The sequence below is a fragment of the Salvia miltiorrhiza genome, chromosome 7 (genome assembly GCF_028751815.1).
Source record: "Salvia miltiorrhiza cultivar Shanhuang (shh) chromosome 7, IMPLAD_Smil_shh, whole genome shotgun sequence".
NCBI lineage: Eukaryota > Viridiplantae > Streptophyta > Magnoliopsida > Lamiales > Lamiaceae > Salvia > Salvia miltiorrhiza.
Genome location: NC_080393.1, coordinates 32,213,660 through 32,231,881, shown reverse-complemented (window position 1 = coordinate 32,231,881; position 18,222 = coordinate 32,213,660). Strand labels below are relative to the sequence as shown.

The following is an 18,222-nucleotide window of genomic DNA, read 5'->3' as shown; positions in this document are numbered from 1 at the left end:
GCACCTCTTCCTCCTCGCACTGAACACATCCTCTGAAGCTCGCCGCCTCCGTCGCTCCGATTCCCCTCGTTTAACCACTGGAACTCCAACTGAAGCTCCTGTGCTAGCTCTCTTCGCCGCCTCACTTCACATGGCGACCGAAGGCCAAAATAAGCCTCTCTCTTTCTCTCTCTTTTGCATTCACCAAACACGGCCGCCTCACGCCGTCGACGCCATTCATCTCGCTACCTCCGGACAGCAACGGCACGCCATAAGTAGCGGCAGCAGCACAACAAAAGCAGCTGCACCACCGCTTCACTCTCCATCCTCCCTTTCGCCGAGCTCCATCTCCCCTTCACCGAGCTCACGCCGTTGCTCGCTATCACCGCGAACCACCAGCACCTCTTCCTCCTCGCACTGAACACATCCTCTGAAGCTCGCCGCCTCTGTCGCTCCGATTTCCCTCGTTTAACCACTGGAACTCCAACTGAAGCTCCTGTGCTAGCTCTCTTCGCCATCTTCACACGGCGACCGAAGGCCAAAATAAGCCTGTTCTTGAAGGGGTTTTTTTTTCACAGAGTCGACGTAAATTAACGAGACTCCGATGAGGATGTTTGGCGCCGGAAAAAATAAGGTTGTTCTTCAAGGTTTTTTTAATCACAGAGTCACGTAAATGAACGAAACTCCGATGAGGATGTTTGGAGTAATTGTGGGGAATAAAGGATATTCACGCCTGCTCACTAAGGATTGTGGTTTTGCTAAGATTAAGGAAATAATCAAATCTTGCCATATTATTTAAAGATATTTTCGGATCACTTAAATATGTTATGACAAATCTATCCTTTTAGTGAGTTATTAATTCAGATTATTAAGAAAATCAAGAGCCGTTGGATTGGCAGATTTAAAGGGCCGAGATTCATTCCTTATTCTTCTTACATTTAGCTTTCTTTTTTGATCCATTCCCTATATATATATATATATATATATATATAGGGAAGGGATCAATGAAGAATGCTAAATGTAGAAGGAAATAACGAAGGCTGAATAACTCAATACATTTACTGAATAAATCACGCGAGCGCATGAACGAAAATTGTACGTATTTATTCAGTAAAATAACTATTCGTGCGGTCGCGTGTTTTATTCGGTAAATTTATTGACTTATTCAGAACGAAATATAGTTGCTTCTTCATAGATCTCAACCATATATATATATATATATATATATATATATATAGGGTCAAGTTAAACAAAGAATGATCATAAGTATAGAGAATAAAGAATTAATCTCCATCATTCAAACCACTTAATCATGCGGTTGAGATTAATTTAGTTTCCAGCTTTTAATGTATTAAACCAAATTTTGAAATATTAATTTTAATTAGAAAAGGGCATTAAAGTAACTATCTATTGGGTAAAAACTGAAAGCACGGAAATCACTCCCCCATTTTATGCGGCCTCTTCTCTACAAACCTCTCTATCTCTCTCTCTTTCTCTCTCATTTACAGATTTTGAAGCATCAAACCTCCCTCTACCTCCGCCGATACAGCCGCCGCCACCGCACCTCCTTTCTTCCTCCTCCCTAAACCGTCGGAGGCCCAGCAAGATCGTCGGGCCGTCACGATTTTCACCATCAAAAACCTCATCTTCCTCTCTATTTCAATGGCGAGCGGCGAGAATCCACGCCGCCCCCTTCTCCATCAAAAACCTCATCTCCCTTCTCTATGTTTAAGCGTTTCCAATTGGGGTTATCTGGAGAGATTGGAGTTAGTTTTGTTAACTGAGGAATGTGTGTAATTTTGTGTTTGGGATCTTGTTGCTTGGATATTCTTGATTGTTGTGGCTGCTGGGTTTTGCTTGATTAAAAAGAAAAATGTAATCTTGGATGAAATGGCATGTGAATTTTGTTTCTTTTAGTTTGCTTAATTATTGGATTTTTTTCTTTCTCGCTGTGGGTAATATTGCAGGGGAATTTCAAGCAAAATCAGTACCTGATAACCCCTTTTAATTGTTTGTGTAGTTTATATTAGATTCTTGTTTTTGTTCTTTTTGTCACTTGGGGCTTCTTTCGCCAATGGATTTGATTTTTGGGTGTTTTGCAACTAAGTAGTTCATTCTGCTTGCAGGGGGGATTATTTATGTTCGATCTTTAGCTTCCATACTGGTTTTGTGACTCGACGCAAGAACTCATTGGAGGCCAGCGCAACCGTGGAGATCCGGTGTCTCATCTCCAAAGAGATCTCTCATAGTCGGATTCTTCATCTGGGAATTAAATCTCTTTGCAGTCTCTGTCTAATCTGCACTTTTATTTTTCTTTTCGTCAAAATAAATGATCAATTTTGGAATTTGGGGGATATTCACGTGTCCATTAAATATGAATATATCTGTTCATTTAGAAATTGTGTTCTGTTCATTTAGAAATTGAGTTCTGTTCATTTATGTTCATGCGTCCAGTAAATCTAAATAAGAAATCTGAATATATTGTTCATTTAGAAATTGTGTTCTGTTCATTTAGAAACTGGGTTCTGTTCATTTATGTTCTTGCATCCAGTAAATCTAAATAAGGTTTTCGTTTCTGCTGTGAAATCTGATTTTTTTTCGTTTCCTTAACATAAACATTTTGAACATGCTTTAAACAATTACGAACACTTAAATAAACTATTTGAATTTTTCTTACTAACATAAAATATTTAACATAAATCATTTCGAACAAGTGTAAAATAATTACGAACACCAAAATAAACTATTTGAATGTTCATTGAAAAAATGTTTATAGTTCATTGAAAAAATGTGTTCTGTTCATTTATAAATCGTGTTCTGTTCATTTAGAAATTGTGTTATGTTCATTGAAAAATCATGTACTATTATATTTCTGAATAATATTATTCATATTTGATTGATTGAGAATTGTAAAAATATTTAATATAAATTATTTTGAATAAGCATAAAAAAGTTACGAACATCTAAATAAAATATTCGAATTTTTCTTGTTGACATAAAATATTTTGAACAATCTTAAAAAAATTATGAACATCTAAATAAAATATTTGAATTTCTTATGACATAAAAATTTAACATAACTTTTCGAACAAGCGTAATAAAATTACGAACATCTAAATAAAATATTTGAATTTTTTTTTCTGACATAAAATATTTAATATATAACTTTTTGAACAAGCATAACAAAATTACGAACATCTAAATAAAATATTCAATTTTGTTTACTGACATAAAAATTTTTGAACAAGCCTTGTGAACATCTAAATTAAATAATATTATACAGATTATGAAAAGATTTCCTAATTCAGCAAATTAAGTTCGACAAATCAGTACAAGTTGTTCGATATAATTATTAAAATGTTCATATAAAAAACAACGAATTAATTTAATAATTTGGCTGAACAAAAAATGTCGGTTTCAATAATGTTTATGGGTTATGAGTAATAAATAATATTATATTTTAATGAAAGAATATATTGCAAATAAATGAAAAAAATATTGATTTATAGCCAAGGAAAAAAAATTCTGGTCAACCAAACGTGATTAAGGAATTAAATGGCTATTAAAAGAAAATACGAAAAGATACACGGTCTTACCAAATATACTTGGATCATGAGTATCTTTAGATGAGGAAAATCGGTTACAATAAATAAGTCTATTACTATTATAACCTTTTCATCCATTATTAAATGATAAATACCGAAAATATTACAACCGTGAGATTAGAAAGATTGGATGCACAAGATTAATTCTCTATTCTCTAAATACTTATCATTCTCTGTTTAACCTTTCTCTATATATATATATATAACCATATATATAACCCTATATAGAGAAGGGTTCAAATAAAAACCATTCTTAACGTAAGAACGCAGAACCAATCTTGTCTGTTTATTTTTGTAAGTTAGTGGCTGATACTAATTATTTTTTTTTTGTATTATTTCCTTTCTTATAATTAACGTGGGGTTAAATATGTCAATGACTAATTAACTGTTCAGTTAGTGCCGTTTTTTATGGCTTTAAAATATTTGTCTACGGTTTTTAAATCAGCGTCATCTTCTTTCTCTATGTTTTCATTGTAATTGATTGTTCTTCCATTAGCATTCTAATGATGGAGATCGCTTAGTTTCTTATGTGAATTATTGAATTTGTTGTTATTGCATTATAAAAGAATTCAATGTCTCCTTCTTGTATGATAAATTCATGCAGTTTATTATGTACTGTAGTGCATATGAATTTATGCTTCTGTGCATATTAGTTCTACAATATTTGTTTAAATATATGTATTCATGCAGTTTATTATGTATTGTAGTGCATATGAATTTATGCTTATGTGCATATTAGTTCTACAATTTTTGTTTAAATATATGTATTCATGCAATTTATTATGTACTGTAGTGCATATGAATTTTGTTTCAATTCAAAATTAAAAAAACCCACGAAAATATACTTACACTCGAAGAACCATCAATCTGCACACACAAGGAAATCTAATACCAAAACAGATAAATTTTTTTTGAGCGTTTTGATTCTTCGAAGTGGATTTGGTCAATTCATTTTCTGTTGGTGAACAATAATGAATGAATCCATGTATCTTTTGCAAAGGGGATTGGAAAATGACGGCTATGGAGTTTTACTTTGTGGTTGAATTTGTTTTAATTAATTCCACCTACTTTCTCGGCACTATCTTATGTGATCACGTTTTTACCCTTTTTTATTTTATTATTATTTTATTTAATAATTAATCACATATATATAAAGCAATTAATCGTAACCATTAAGATATGTTTGATTAAGGGTGTAGATTAGTTCTACATTCTTATCTTAAGGGTGGTTTTTATTTTAACCCAACCTTATATATATATATATATATATATATATATATATATATATATGATTGGGTTCCGGTAATACGATTTCCTTATTACCAAATTTGGAGCACACATATATATATATATATGATTGGGTTCCGGTAATACGATTTCCTTATTACCAAATTTGGAGCACACATTTTATATATGTGGTGCGCTAAGAACACGACACATGGCAAGGAGCTTCCAAAGCAAAATTCGCGCATGGGTAAAATTGAAATATAATTTTTGGATATAAAAAAATCAAAAATATTTTTTTAGATTTTTTGAAGGTGACATGTTTTTGATGCATAAGTTTTCATACAAAAATGTATAATATTGCACACAAAAATGCATTGCATTTTTCGACCAATCAATTTTTTTTGCCGCTGATCTTATCTAATCTAACGGTCAGCATTTATTCATACCATGTTCAACGGATTTTTATGTTGTAACATATGAACGTTCAACGAAATGACTGATATGTTCAATATAATTTGATGAATATGGGTGTGTTTGTGTTCTCCATTGAACGCAACCCTATATATATATATATATATATATATATATATATATATATAGGGGTGGGCTAGGGTGAAAACACCCTTTAGTGTATAAAATAAAAATAACTCCTAACCGTAGATCTATTGTATTGGACAGTCTAGATTAGAATTTTATTAATTCATCGGTTCAAATTCAATACACTACTGAATCATGCATAGTTTTTTATTGAGGCTACTTTGGGCAAAAAACACAAATCGGCTAGTAACCTTCTCCGAAAATAGTGCCCAATTAATATGGAAATTCAATATGACCATATCAATATTGCAATCACCTTGAAGATTCGCCACTGGACATGATTGCAATCACTTTGGAGATCAAATAATATATTAAAATAATTATTTGATTGCATGAATTAAAATAATTATTTAATCATTGATTCATTAAATTTTTTAAATGAATTAAAAAGTTTAATTGCTTGAATTATTTTTATTTTATTAATTTCTGAATCAGATTAAAATATTTTTTGATTCGTGTTGTATCAACACGTGATGCATGCAATTTAATTTTCAATTCGTGATGTATCAAAACGTAATTCATAACTAATATGGCTACAATATTCACATGGGCAATGAATCACACAATTGATTGCATGAATTATTTTAGCAATTTCTGAATCGGATTAAAATAATTTTCGATTCGTGTTGTATCAACACGTAATGCATGCAGCTTAATTTTCAATTCGTGCTGTTCAATTCAATTATGCATGCAATTTAATTTTCGAGATGTTCAATTCAATTTTCGATCTGCTCTATGTTATTCTTCTATGAAAAGTGAAATCCAAATTTAAAGATATTTTATTAGGTTAGGATTTAATGTTGCTGCTTTCTCTCAAAGAAAAGATCGCTGCTGATTTGCTTTGATATGGTAATAATTTATTAGTATTTAATAAGATTATAGTAACTGAATTAGAGGAATTAAAATGACGAAAAAAACCTCTAAGTATTTGGGCGTTTATTTGTAGGCTAATATTTAGGATGAAATCAGGCCATAGGATCTAGATAAATCAATGGGCGAGATCCGTTTCTATTTTATACAAAACATTCTGTTTTTATTTTAGCCCATATACATATATATATATATATATATATATATATATATATATATATATATATATATGAAAGGGCTACCTTGAAAACACTTTTTAAAATAAAAATAAAAATGTTTTTCAATGTATGAATTTTATGTAGAACACGTATGAATAATTCATCCAACAGGGTTACGAATTGTGAAAAATAATTTTTTGCTACCTTTGGGATTCGAACTCAGGACCACGAATTCATCAAACATGGTTACGAATCAACCATAGATCTTGATGATCTAAGGGCTGAAATTGTTTATATTGTATTCCCTCCGTCCACGAAAGAACTTCTTATCTTTCTTTTTTGGGACGTCCACAAAAGAACTTCCTACCTATTTATGGACTATACCCCACCACTTATAATCCTCTTACTTTTCACTTTTCACAATTGCCAATATTAATTATAACACTTTTTCACCACTCCCAATACACTCAACTACCTTTTATCCACTCTTAATATTTTTTCTTAAAACTCGTGCCACTCCCTCCTAGGAAGTTCTTTCATGGACGGAGGGAGTGTATTTTAAGAAGTGTTTTTATTTTAGCCCTCCCATATATATATATATATATATATATATATATATATATGTGTGTGTGTGTGTGTGTGTGTGTGTGTGTGTGCGCGCGCGCGCGCGCGCTTTATATAGCAAATTCATACGTGCTCTACATAAAATTCATACTCCCTCCTTCCCAAACGAAATGTCCTATTTCTTTTCGGCACGGAGATTAAGAAATGTGTATAAAGTAGGTAAAGTGGGTTGGTGGAAATTATTTAAATATTAAGTATAGAGAGAGAGTGTATTGCCAAAAAAGGAAACAAGACATTTCGTTTGGGACAGCCCAAAAAGGAAAACAGGACATTTCGTTTGGGACGGAGGAAGTACATTTTAACTAGTTCGTGTTTTATATGTTAAAAAGTATTTATACCCTAGCCATCCCCTATATATATAGCATTGATGAAGTATCAAATAAAGTACTGGTGAAGGCAGTACCACATTTGTATGAATATTAATATTACGCTTCATATATGTAATGTAATCTTAATTGGTTAATATGAACTTTCATGTTTCACTTAATTAATTAAGAGGGTGTTTGGCTAATCTTATTTTAAAGAGTTTACAAGTTCTAGGAGCTTATAAGATATTTTAAGAGCTTATAAGATGTAGTTTTTTAATATAAGTTGTCAATGTGTTTGGATAACTGAGCTTATAAGCTAGAAAGAGAGAATTTTTTGTTAGAAAGAGAGAATTTTTTGTTAGAGAGAGAAAATAAAAAACATATGAAATTAGAATGATATATAACGAAAATAAAAAAATCATAGTTGACTTATTTTTGTAAAATGAGTGTTGCTTATAAGAAAATGAGAAAATAAGGTGGGATAGATGAACTTATCTTTTGGGGAGCTTATAAGCTCTTAGAGCTTAATTTTACAGCTTATAAGCTCTTTGAGAGCTTATTTTGCCAAATACTTTGAAAGAGCTTATAAGCTCAGTCAAACACCCTCTAAGTTAAACGAGCAACCGATCATAGTTAATCTTAAGAGCACCCACATCGGCTTACTCAAGAAGCCTTACTCGAGTAAGCTGGCGGATGTGTGGGGGGGGGAGGGGAAGGGGCTTACTCAAGCCTTACTCATCCGAATGAGTAAGGTTCATCGGCTGAAATATAAGGCATATGCAATACACGCGCCCATTAAAAAAAATTCTAAAATTTGAAATGCAATTCGATCGCTTCCTTTTTTTTCTTTTATTTAATTGCAACGGCTCATTCGATTGTTTTTTTTATTGCAACGGTTATGTCTTTCTTTTTTATTTAATAAATTTTCATCTATTTAAACCCCTTTCCTCCACCAAAATCATACCCCCATAAGTCAATTATCTTCATCCTCTATATCTCGAACTCTTTCAATTTCAACTATCAAAATGGATCCGAATAATCCCGACTACTACTCTCCAAATTAGATCGATGATCTTTCCGGCGACTACCATCACGATTTATCGGGATTTAACTTAGGGGAGGAGTCCCTAACGGCCGAGGAGGCGGCGAGGAAGGGCGGCGCGCCAGCGGCCCATAGTGAGTAGCGGCCCCGAAGCATGGCGGGCGGCGAAAGGTGATGGCCTTCAAGGAAAAGGCGTCATCGGCGGAGGTCAAGGGTCGTCATACTTACACCCTTGAGGAGACAGACCTCATCGCTTGAATTTGGGTGGAGGAGATGAACGACGCCATCCGTGGTACCAATCAAAAGGGTGAGGCCTATTGACAACGCGTCCTCGATCAAGTGAATGCCATCATGGGTATCAACCTCAACCACCGTCAAATCAAATCTCACTGGGCCCGTGTGAGTTTGGAGGTCAAGTTTTGGGAGGCGATTTGGGTTGAGACCAACGCAAAGTGGCCTTCCGAGCACTCCAACGACATGACTCGGGAGAAGGCCCAAACTCTGTATGCCTTGCGAAGCGAAGGCGTTGCCTTCAAATGGTGGAACGCTTGGAAAATACTCCGAACGAATTGGAAGTTCAAGTGCTTGTACTTCGACAAATGGGTGGAAATTAGCTAGTTTTAAATTTATGTAATTTTTAATTACGTCTTTAGTTTTTCTTTTATGTATTTTTAGGAATTTTAAAGTGTGCGTGTGTTGGCCAAGTGGTAAGGGGTTATATGCCTAAGGCCAAAGGTCTTGGGTTCGAGTCCCCTGTGGCACGGCTTGTTTTTCTTTATTTAATATTGTAAGTTCATCAAAAAAAAAAAGACATACCCTTAATATGTCATCTCCCAAAATAATTATTTATTGGTGTATTTTTAGGAATTTTAAATTAATTCAATTTTAATTTCAAGTAATTGTGTTATTTAAGTTGGTGCAATTTAAATTAAATAAAAAATAAAATAATCAAAACTAATGAATATAAGTAAATGGACGAGTCTCTCCAATACAAATTGCTTACTTATAAGTGATTTCTTACTCTATTAAATAAGCTCCTACTCAACGAATGTAGATGCCCTAAGTTATTATAAAATTGTGGGCGGATATGTTAGATCTAGAACCGTGACAACTTAAAACAAGGTATTGTTGCTGTAAAGTTGTAGAAGACAAAAGACAAAGGTCCCAAATTTGGTGGTTCAATAATTGTGTGCCTCACTAATATTTCCTAATCCGACTGAATCAGTTACCTAATAAACATGGGTGGAGCCAAAAATATAGTGTGGACGAAGCTAAAAATTAAAAAAATAGTTAAGAATGCTAAAATCATATGTTTCCAAAAAAGTGGATGAATTATAAGGTTGAAAAATGAAAAATAAAAAAATAAAATTAACCGAGGATGCTTAATTGAGCTCACTTCGGCTCCGGCAGTGCTAACAAGTGTCTATTTAAGTGTACTCCATCCGGTAACCCAACTACAAAATTAGGCATTGTTTCAGCTTTCAACCAACCATCCATGATCAGTAATTATTAAATAGGAAAGCAAATTAATTAATATTATAAACTAAATAGGATTAAAACCATCGTTTTTCTTTGGAGATGCAATATAAATATCATTCATGAAGATTGAATATCTTTATATATATAAAAAGCAAAGTAAATGTAAATAAATTTAATTGCAAGGATATAATTGGAATTGAGAGAAAAAAAATACACCCACTACCTAATATACTAACTACCGAAAATATTGAAGAAAAAAAAACTGTCAAAGTGATGATATGTTTCAATACTAGCATGATGGTATTGCCTTGGTACGTGAAACATTTATACAAGTATTAAGTTTAAATAATAATAATAATAATAATAATAATAATAATAATAATAATAATAATAATAAAATTTATTTGTATACATTTTTTTGTTGTCAGTTAAAAAGTGACATAATGAAAATCTCAAGCCCTTTTTTTCTTCAATCGGTGATGTTAGGATGAAGAATGCCAAAATGTAAATTTATTTATACACAGAGAAAGGATCAGAATTTCAAAAGAAATAACAGAAGAGGCAAGAAGGGACGTTTTGTTGATGAACACACTATCAAATTCATTTAACTATAAAATTTGAAGTATATTTTATAGTTAAAAATTTATATACTTCAAATTTTATAGTTAAATGAATTTTATTGAATCAAAAGTTATAAGCGATAAATACCATACATGTTTGAAGTTGTTCAAAAAAATTTGTTGCTTTTTAAATATGATATTTTTTTTTATTTTCTATTAATGTATGTATTTTTTGTATTCGTACAATTATCTTTTATAAGTACTAAATTAAATTTGGATATTTTACGTGTCTATTAATATTTCAAAATAATGTGTTGAGATATGGTCTGTCAAGGACCAATATACTTAATAACAACTATTTTTATACCTTAAATTGTGAAGATCTTTGATGGAATTATAGCTCCACTAAATAAATTTTTGGTCCAAAGTTTGAATCTCATAGGTTGAATTTAATTAAGCATTTTCACAACAAATTCATAATTTACGTAACGAATTTATAGATAACTTATTTTATATGATAAATCTGATTTAATTTGTGTAATTATATAAACTCCCTATATAAATGATATTATACCTATATATAAACACATGTTATATTTTTTATACGAATTATTTAGGTTATATTAAAATATTATATCACTTTGCAAATAATAAATTTGGTATAAAATTTTAATTTTATTAGTTTATATTAATATTATAAAGCATATATATACACAACTTACGTGATGAGGATGAAATTGGGCACTTAAATATATTCAAATCTAACTTCAGCAAAAACACGAAACATCAAGATAAAGCCGCAGATCTGAGGCTAAAGGGGAATCAGAATAAAAGAAAGAAGCGAAAGATTTATATTATAACTACATAAATGCAAATTTTAAACACGTGGCAACCAAGGATTTGCACTTCTCAAATATTATTATTTGGGCCTCGAAACTAGACTAAATGGGTCTTAGTATAGTATCTAATTAATAGACTATAAATAGAACCCCTAAGATTAAATGTAAACAAGTCCTTCCATAGGAGGAAATCAAATAAACAAATGTTATCTTCTCTTTTGCGCACTCAATTTCTTTGTTCTTAGCTCTTAGCTCGATTTTCTTCACTTTTTCATAAATTTGCCATTGAATCTAATACCCAACTCAACATTACGCGAATCTAAAATTATATTTGTCGCGCATAGCGCGGGAGGTACACTAGTATTACATAAAGAATGAATCAAATTAATTCAAACTAATTCATACTAAAATTAATTATCAAATTAGGAATATCAATAAGACTAATTATCCAAATGAATAAATATATAACCTATATGTTGGTGGCACTTGAACTAGCACCAATCTCTTTCATGAAGAAAAAGAAACTTTAATCTTAACCACCTCAGCAAGTCTTTTTTTTTTTTTTTTTTTTTTAGAACCAAGTCTTTTTTATTCATTACATGCATCTTCTTTAGATGGAAATCTATCTATTATATAATATGCTACATATTTGAGAGCCCACATTCATTCTCTATCCTACGTGGCGCTCTTACAATTGAGCATTTTCTTCACTCTCAAATGCACACTAATATATGCCTTCAAATTCAATATTTTATGCTCTTTAAATTATGCGCTATATGCCTTCATAATTGTCCAACATCAATCTCCACCCATTAATTTCTCTTCTAAACGCGTCAATTTCTAAATACATTAATTTATCTTCTAAACATATGACTTAATTTATCTTCGAATCAAATACGAATTAATCCCACATCAATTACCCATCCTTTTGAAGTATTGAGATTAATTTGTTATCTCATTCGCCCCAACAAATCAATCGCCACACATTCGTTAATTAATCACCGAATCACGTGATGTGGCCGGTCCCGGATCACGAGAGAGCAACGATGATGATACTGAAACACAAGAAAATGAAATCGACATAGATATTCTTGAATCAGATGAAAATAGTCAAGCTGAAACAATCCCCTCTATGGAGCAGGACGAGGAAATGAACCATGATTATTAAGATCACTGTATAGGTATCACTCTGCTCTATAGCCATCTATATTGTTTTGTTAAGTTAAAAGAGTCGACATTTTCATGAAGAGCATAGCTTATCAATCGAGGCAGCAATGTAACAGGCGATGCATTCACTTGTCGAGGTATACACACAGGTTTTGGATATAGCAATTTTTCTTATGTTATTTTTATATTTTACTAATTTTATAATTAAACACAACACAATTAAGTTTGTCAAAAATAATAGAAATCCATATGTTAGAACAATGAATTAACAAATTCTATTTTTCGGGTTTAATCTTTGCGGCTCATTTTCATTTCTCAATTAATCAACAAAATATCGATTAAGTATATAGATGATGTTTATGTACATGATTTTTGTCATATGAATTTTAAGAATTTGTAACTACTAACATGTGTAAGACTCATATTTCATTAACTTCTTTAAATTAATAAATTTAATTTTTCTTATGTTATTTTTTAGTTTACTGATTTTATAATTAAATATAATATAATTAAGTTTGTCAAATAATAGAAATTCATATATTAGAACAATGATTTGACAACTTAATTTTATTTTTTAGGATTGATCTTTGTGGCTCATTTCTATTTCTCAATTAATCAACAAAATATCAATTATGTACATGATTGATTTTTATTATATGAATTTTAAGAATTGGTAACTACTAACCTATATAAGACTCATATTTCACTAGCTTCTTTAAATTCATATATTAGCTTCTTTATATATTTGTTGATAGTAATATATTGGCTTCAATTTTTTTGAAATAAAATTTGAATCCCACATTAATTTTTTATGAGACTTCATCAATTGGAATCTCACATCAATTTTTTATATAACTTCATTTTAAATGATAAACTAAATTGATGATCAAATGTAACATTTTATTAGATTAATAGGATAACACATTGTTGTTAATTTATTTGAAGTAGTTAATTAATTAGTTCTATGTTATGCTTCATTGTATAAAAAAAATCAAATAATTTAGTTTTATTATTTCTTAAAAAATTAAATCAACCAACTTCAATATGAATTATTACTATATTTTTAGAACTAAAAATGTTACTTGATTTAACTGGATTAACCAACAACCTGATTAAGAAATTCAATTATTTGATGCTGGTTCTAGGGAAATTCAGTTTAGCATAGATGTGAAAATTCTAAAAATTTAACTTACCTAATTCAATTCTAAAAAAATGACGAGTTGCCAACGTATCAATATTGAGAAAGTTGAAAATTATGATTGTCTGGTAAGCATAAGATGATAATCTAAATAGTACTAATATTTATATATGAAATAAATTAAAGTATATAAATTTGGCTTAATATATTTAAAACTAATTCATATTGACATGTCTGCATAATATTTTTATTTGTTCAATGTGGCAAAATTATCTTTGTATTAAATTAATGACAATACAAATTGGTCAATTAATTGATAAGCATTTATCTTAGGTATATACTTCGTTAATTGGTCAATACAGATGAGATGATTCTCAAAATTAACTTTTGATTTTTCAAAGTTTAGACGAGATAATGGTAAAAAGTTAAAGGTTGTTTAGCAAGCTTCATACGAAATGTACCCAGAACTTAGTTTTAGGTTTAAATAATATGATCCTCACAAGTTAGAAGTGGATTTGTCAAGCTCTAAATGAGATGATGCTCATAACTTAATTTCGGCCTTTTGAGATGATGCTTAGCACTCAACTCCGGTCTTTCAAGCTTCAAACGAGTGATGATTAGAATTTAGCTCTGATCTATCAAATTATGAACGAGATGATGCTCACAAGTCAGTTATGGTCTTTCAAGCTCTACGGGAGATGGTGTTCATAAGTCAATTATGGTTTTACGAGCTCCAGATGAGATGCTGCTCACAAGTTAGTTATGATCTTTCAAGCTGTAGATAAAAAGATGCTTAAAAGTTAGTTATATTCTTTCAAGCTACACATGATGATACTCATAAGTCATAAGGCAAATGTAATATTTCAAACTTCAGACAAGATGATGATTAGAAGTTTCACGTACAAAAGTCAAATGTAACTATTTCAAGTTACACACAAGATGATGCTCAAAAGTCTCGAAGGTTCGAATGAGATGATGCTCAGATAAAAGATGTTGTCTTAAATTATTTCTTATATGTTCATTTTATAAAAATTAGTCCTATAAAATTAACAAATATTTTCTATATACGATTAACAAGAAATACGATGTATCCATCCTCCATCATATTCTATGTTAAATTTACATATATTTTTTCCTTCTTATATTTCTAAAATCCCCAACTCCACATCAATCCATTATAGCTCTCAACAAATATATATAAATATATATATATATATATATATATATTAATTGACGCAAATGTTTGAGATTATTATAGTTTGAATTGCACCACTAATTTAATTTAATCAAATAAAATTAATTAAAAAATATTTTATGTAAAGATCATTTTATATGTTATGATTATAAATAATGTACAAATACAATGATCCAAAATTACAATATAAAGTTTGTTTCCCGTCGAAATTTCGACGGGTTACACACTAGTTCTATGAATTACTCCCTTCGTCCCACTGTATGTGAGACCTTTTTTTTGGATATGGAAATTAAAAAGTGTATTTTGTTTGTAGGTGAAAAAGTGAAAATATGTTTAAAGAGTAAAATCTTTACCAAAAAAGGAAAGAGTCTCACTTACAGTGGAACGCCTTAAATAGAAAAGAGTCTCAGATACAGTGGAACATAGGGGTATATATTATCTGGTTGGAAATAATATGGGAAAAGGAAAAGGAGATGGGGCAGAAATTAATTAGGGATGCATGTGAAATTGGTAAGGATAGATTGTCTAGGACAGGAAAAGGAGAGAGCAAAAAGATTTGTTGTGGATACATGATTGGCTAGAAGGAAGGGCTCACGAGTCTGCCATTCTCACTTTTTAAGATAAATATACACGTGGGACTCTCTGTGTGTCACAGTGTGTGTGAGAGAGAGAGAGAGATTTATTAGTATTTGCTGAGAGAGGGAGAGATTTATTAGTATTAGCCAATCATAGTTGAATTTAAGTGAGCTAATTAATTTGGGTGACCGAAAGGCGAAAACCTGCTACTGGAGCAGGAGAGAATGGAAAACAGAGAGATATAAAAGAAATGAGTAGGATTGTTATTGGATAGAGCTTTTCGGATTTCAATTTTATAAAAAAAAAAAGTTTATAATCCGTCGAGATTTAACAGAAAATTACTTTATACTAATTTTTTTAAGAAAATTATAATTTGGTTCCCAAACAAATAATATGGACAATACTTTTACATATTATATATAAGCAGTATATTCTGGAGTTTCAATGGATAATTTCTTGAGTGGATTTTGAAAATAGCCACTTTTATATAGTAAAAATAAATTACCCACTAATATAAAAACTTTAAAAAATCTCATATTTATCATTTTACCCTTGCATATAATTTTTTTACAAATACCCACGAATTCACAACCAGTGAATTCACAACCAAAATTATTTTGGTTGTGAATTCAAGCTTTAAAACTCGAATTCACAACTGAATAACAAGTATTGGTTGCGAATTCAAGTTTTAAAGTTAGAATTCACAACTATAAATAGTGTTAGTTGTGAATTCACAACCAACACTGTTTCTAGTTATGAATTCACAACCAACAAAACTTGAATTCACAACCAACATTATTTTAAGTTGCGAATTCACAACCAAAGCCAGTAAATTTAGTTGTAAATTTATAAATCTAGTTGTGAATTCAAGAACATTAAGTTGTGAATTCATAAATCTAGTTGTGAATTCAAGAACATTAACAACAAAAACTCACCTCTTAACAATTTTTTAAAATTCCTCTAATTTTTATTGATCATCTATGCTCCAATTACAAAAATCCTCAAATACGGAATCCTCATCTTAAAAATTCACTAAATCAGATCAAAAACATTCTCCAAATTTCAAATCAATTTAGATGCTCATCTCAAATTCAATGAACATCTGAATTTCGAAACAATATTTTACTAAGCAATTATTAAACACCAATCCTCCTTGCATTGTGGCTGAAAATGAAACAAGAACAATCGCAATCTGATTCTTTCGGCGAAATAAGCAGTTTTTGTAGCAAACACGGAAATAGTTCGTGGACAGATGATTACTATCACACTTCTTTGACACGAGATCAAAGGCACAAAACCATTAAAGAGCATCAAGATAGGTGATTATTTGAATGGATGACAAACAAGGCAAGATTTAAAACTTTAGACAGTCCGGCAGAAATTTCTAGAGAGAGAGAGAAGCATGACCTTCACAACCCACAAGAATGTCTACACAGAAAGCAAAACTGGTTTCCTATTTTCTTTATTCTCACTTCTTTATGAAAAACTCATATACATAACAAACCATTTATGAAAAGCTTGAATTCCCAACGATGGTTGTCCAAACAATATCCTTGAGCGTCGACAAATTGGATTAGAAGTAGAGCAATTGACAGAGGCGGAGCGAGGTGAAGGCAGCGCGAGGCAGGGGTGACGGCGTGGAACCGCTCCTGGCCGGCGGTGTCCTACACCTGCACCTTCACCTCCTTGTTGTCGACCTCCAGCACTTACGTCGTCCGCCGTCCTCACCTCCTGCCACCGTCGTATTCCGATTCGCCGCCGGTAGAGATGAAGGAAGGGAGAGGGAGAGAGATCGAGAAAGAGAAAGGAGAGAGAGAGATGTGCAGCTGGTGAATTTTGGCGAAGAGAGAGAGAAAGAGAGAGAAATCGGCGCCGACTGAGATCGGAGAAACAGAGACGGCGGATGCGCCGCTGCCGGAGTCAGTGGCGCTGCTGCTGGCCTCATCGTGGGCGACGGAGTTGGCGGTGGCTGTGGGAGCATGCGGCGGCGTCGCTTGGAAGAGAGAGAGAAGAGAGAGCGTGTAGAGAGAGAGGAGAGAGGAGAGATTGGGAGGAAGTTAGAGTTTGTCAATTTATATAGAGGGGCAATTTAGTCCTTTAATACAAAAAGTGGATATTTTTTTATGTTTTTATTTGAGTGGGTAAAATTTAATTTTACTATATAAAAGTGGGTACTCTTATATATTAACACTAATTTCTTTATGTTATAGTTTATGAGTAAAAAATTTATAAATCCACGGTCATTGCACTACAAAAAATTGAGTTTACACCTATACACGTAAATGTGGCTGAAGATATAGTTATGCGTAGATATAGTTTTTACTATACGTGCCGCAATAAATTTATAAATATAGATTGTTTCATTGGCGAATCCAAAAATTTTAAATTAGAGGTATAAAAAATATCTCGTAAACATAAAAGTAGAAGATAGTTAATTTTATAAATAGTGCATCCCATAATAATACATTAAAGTTAATAACTTGAATTATATTTAACATACCAAAAGATAAAATGAGAGAGAATTTTGTGATTGGCAATGAATCGGAGTCAATCGTCCAAAGTCGGAACAAGGGCCGGTGGGAGCAATCAATCGCCAGAATTTGAAAGTGTCGTGGAGCTGTGTTGTGCAATGTTGTTCTATTTTTTTTTTCCTCAAACTTTCGCTGCACTCCCAAATCCCAAGGTTCACATGTGCAAAATTCTTTTGATTAATTGAGAATTGTGTTGATGGTATTGGTGGGCTTAGGGTAAAACAAAGAAGTAATGAGATGATGGGCTTTACTTTAAATTGGGTCAATAGAATTTAAGATTTTAAATTAGATTTCTATTTTGAATTGGATTACACTTTTAATTGAGGC

General features: G+C 31.6%; 1 long non-coding RNA gene across 1 annotated transcript; it reads left to right on the top strand.

The window, feature by feature from the left end:
* The first annotated feature begins 1,410 nt into the window (after positions 1–1,410).
* LOC130996023 (uncharacterized) lies at positions 1,411–2,475 on the top strand. Its single transcript, XR_009092354.1, has 2 exons — positions 1,411–1,745; positions 2,106–2,475. It is a non-coding gene; the product is annotated as an uncharacterized LOC130996023 (long non-coding RNA).
* The last annotated feature ends 15,747 nt before the right edge of the window (positions 2,476–18,222 follow it).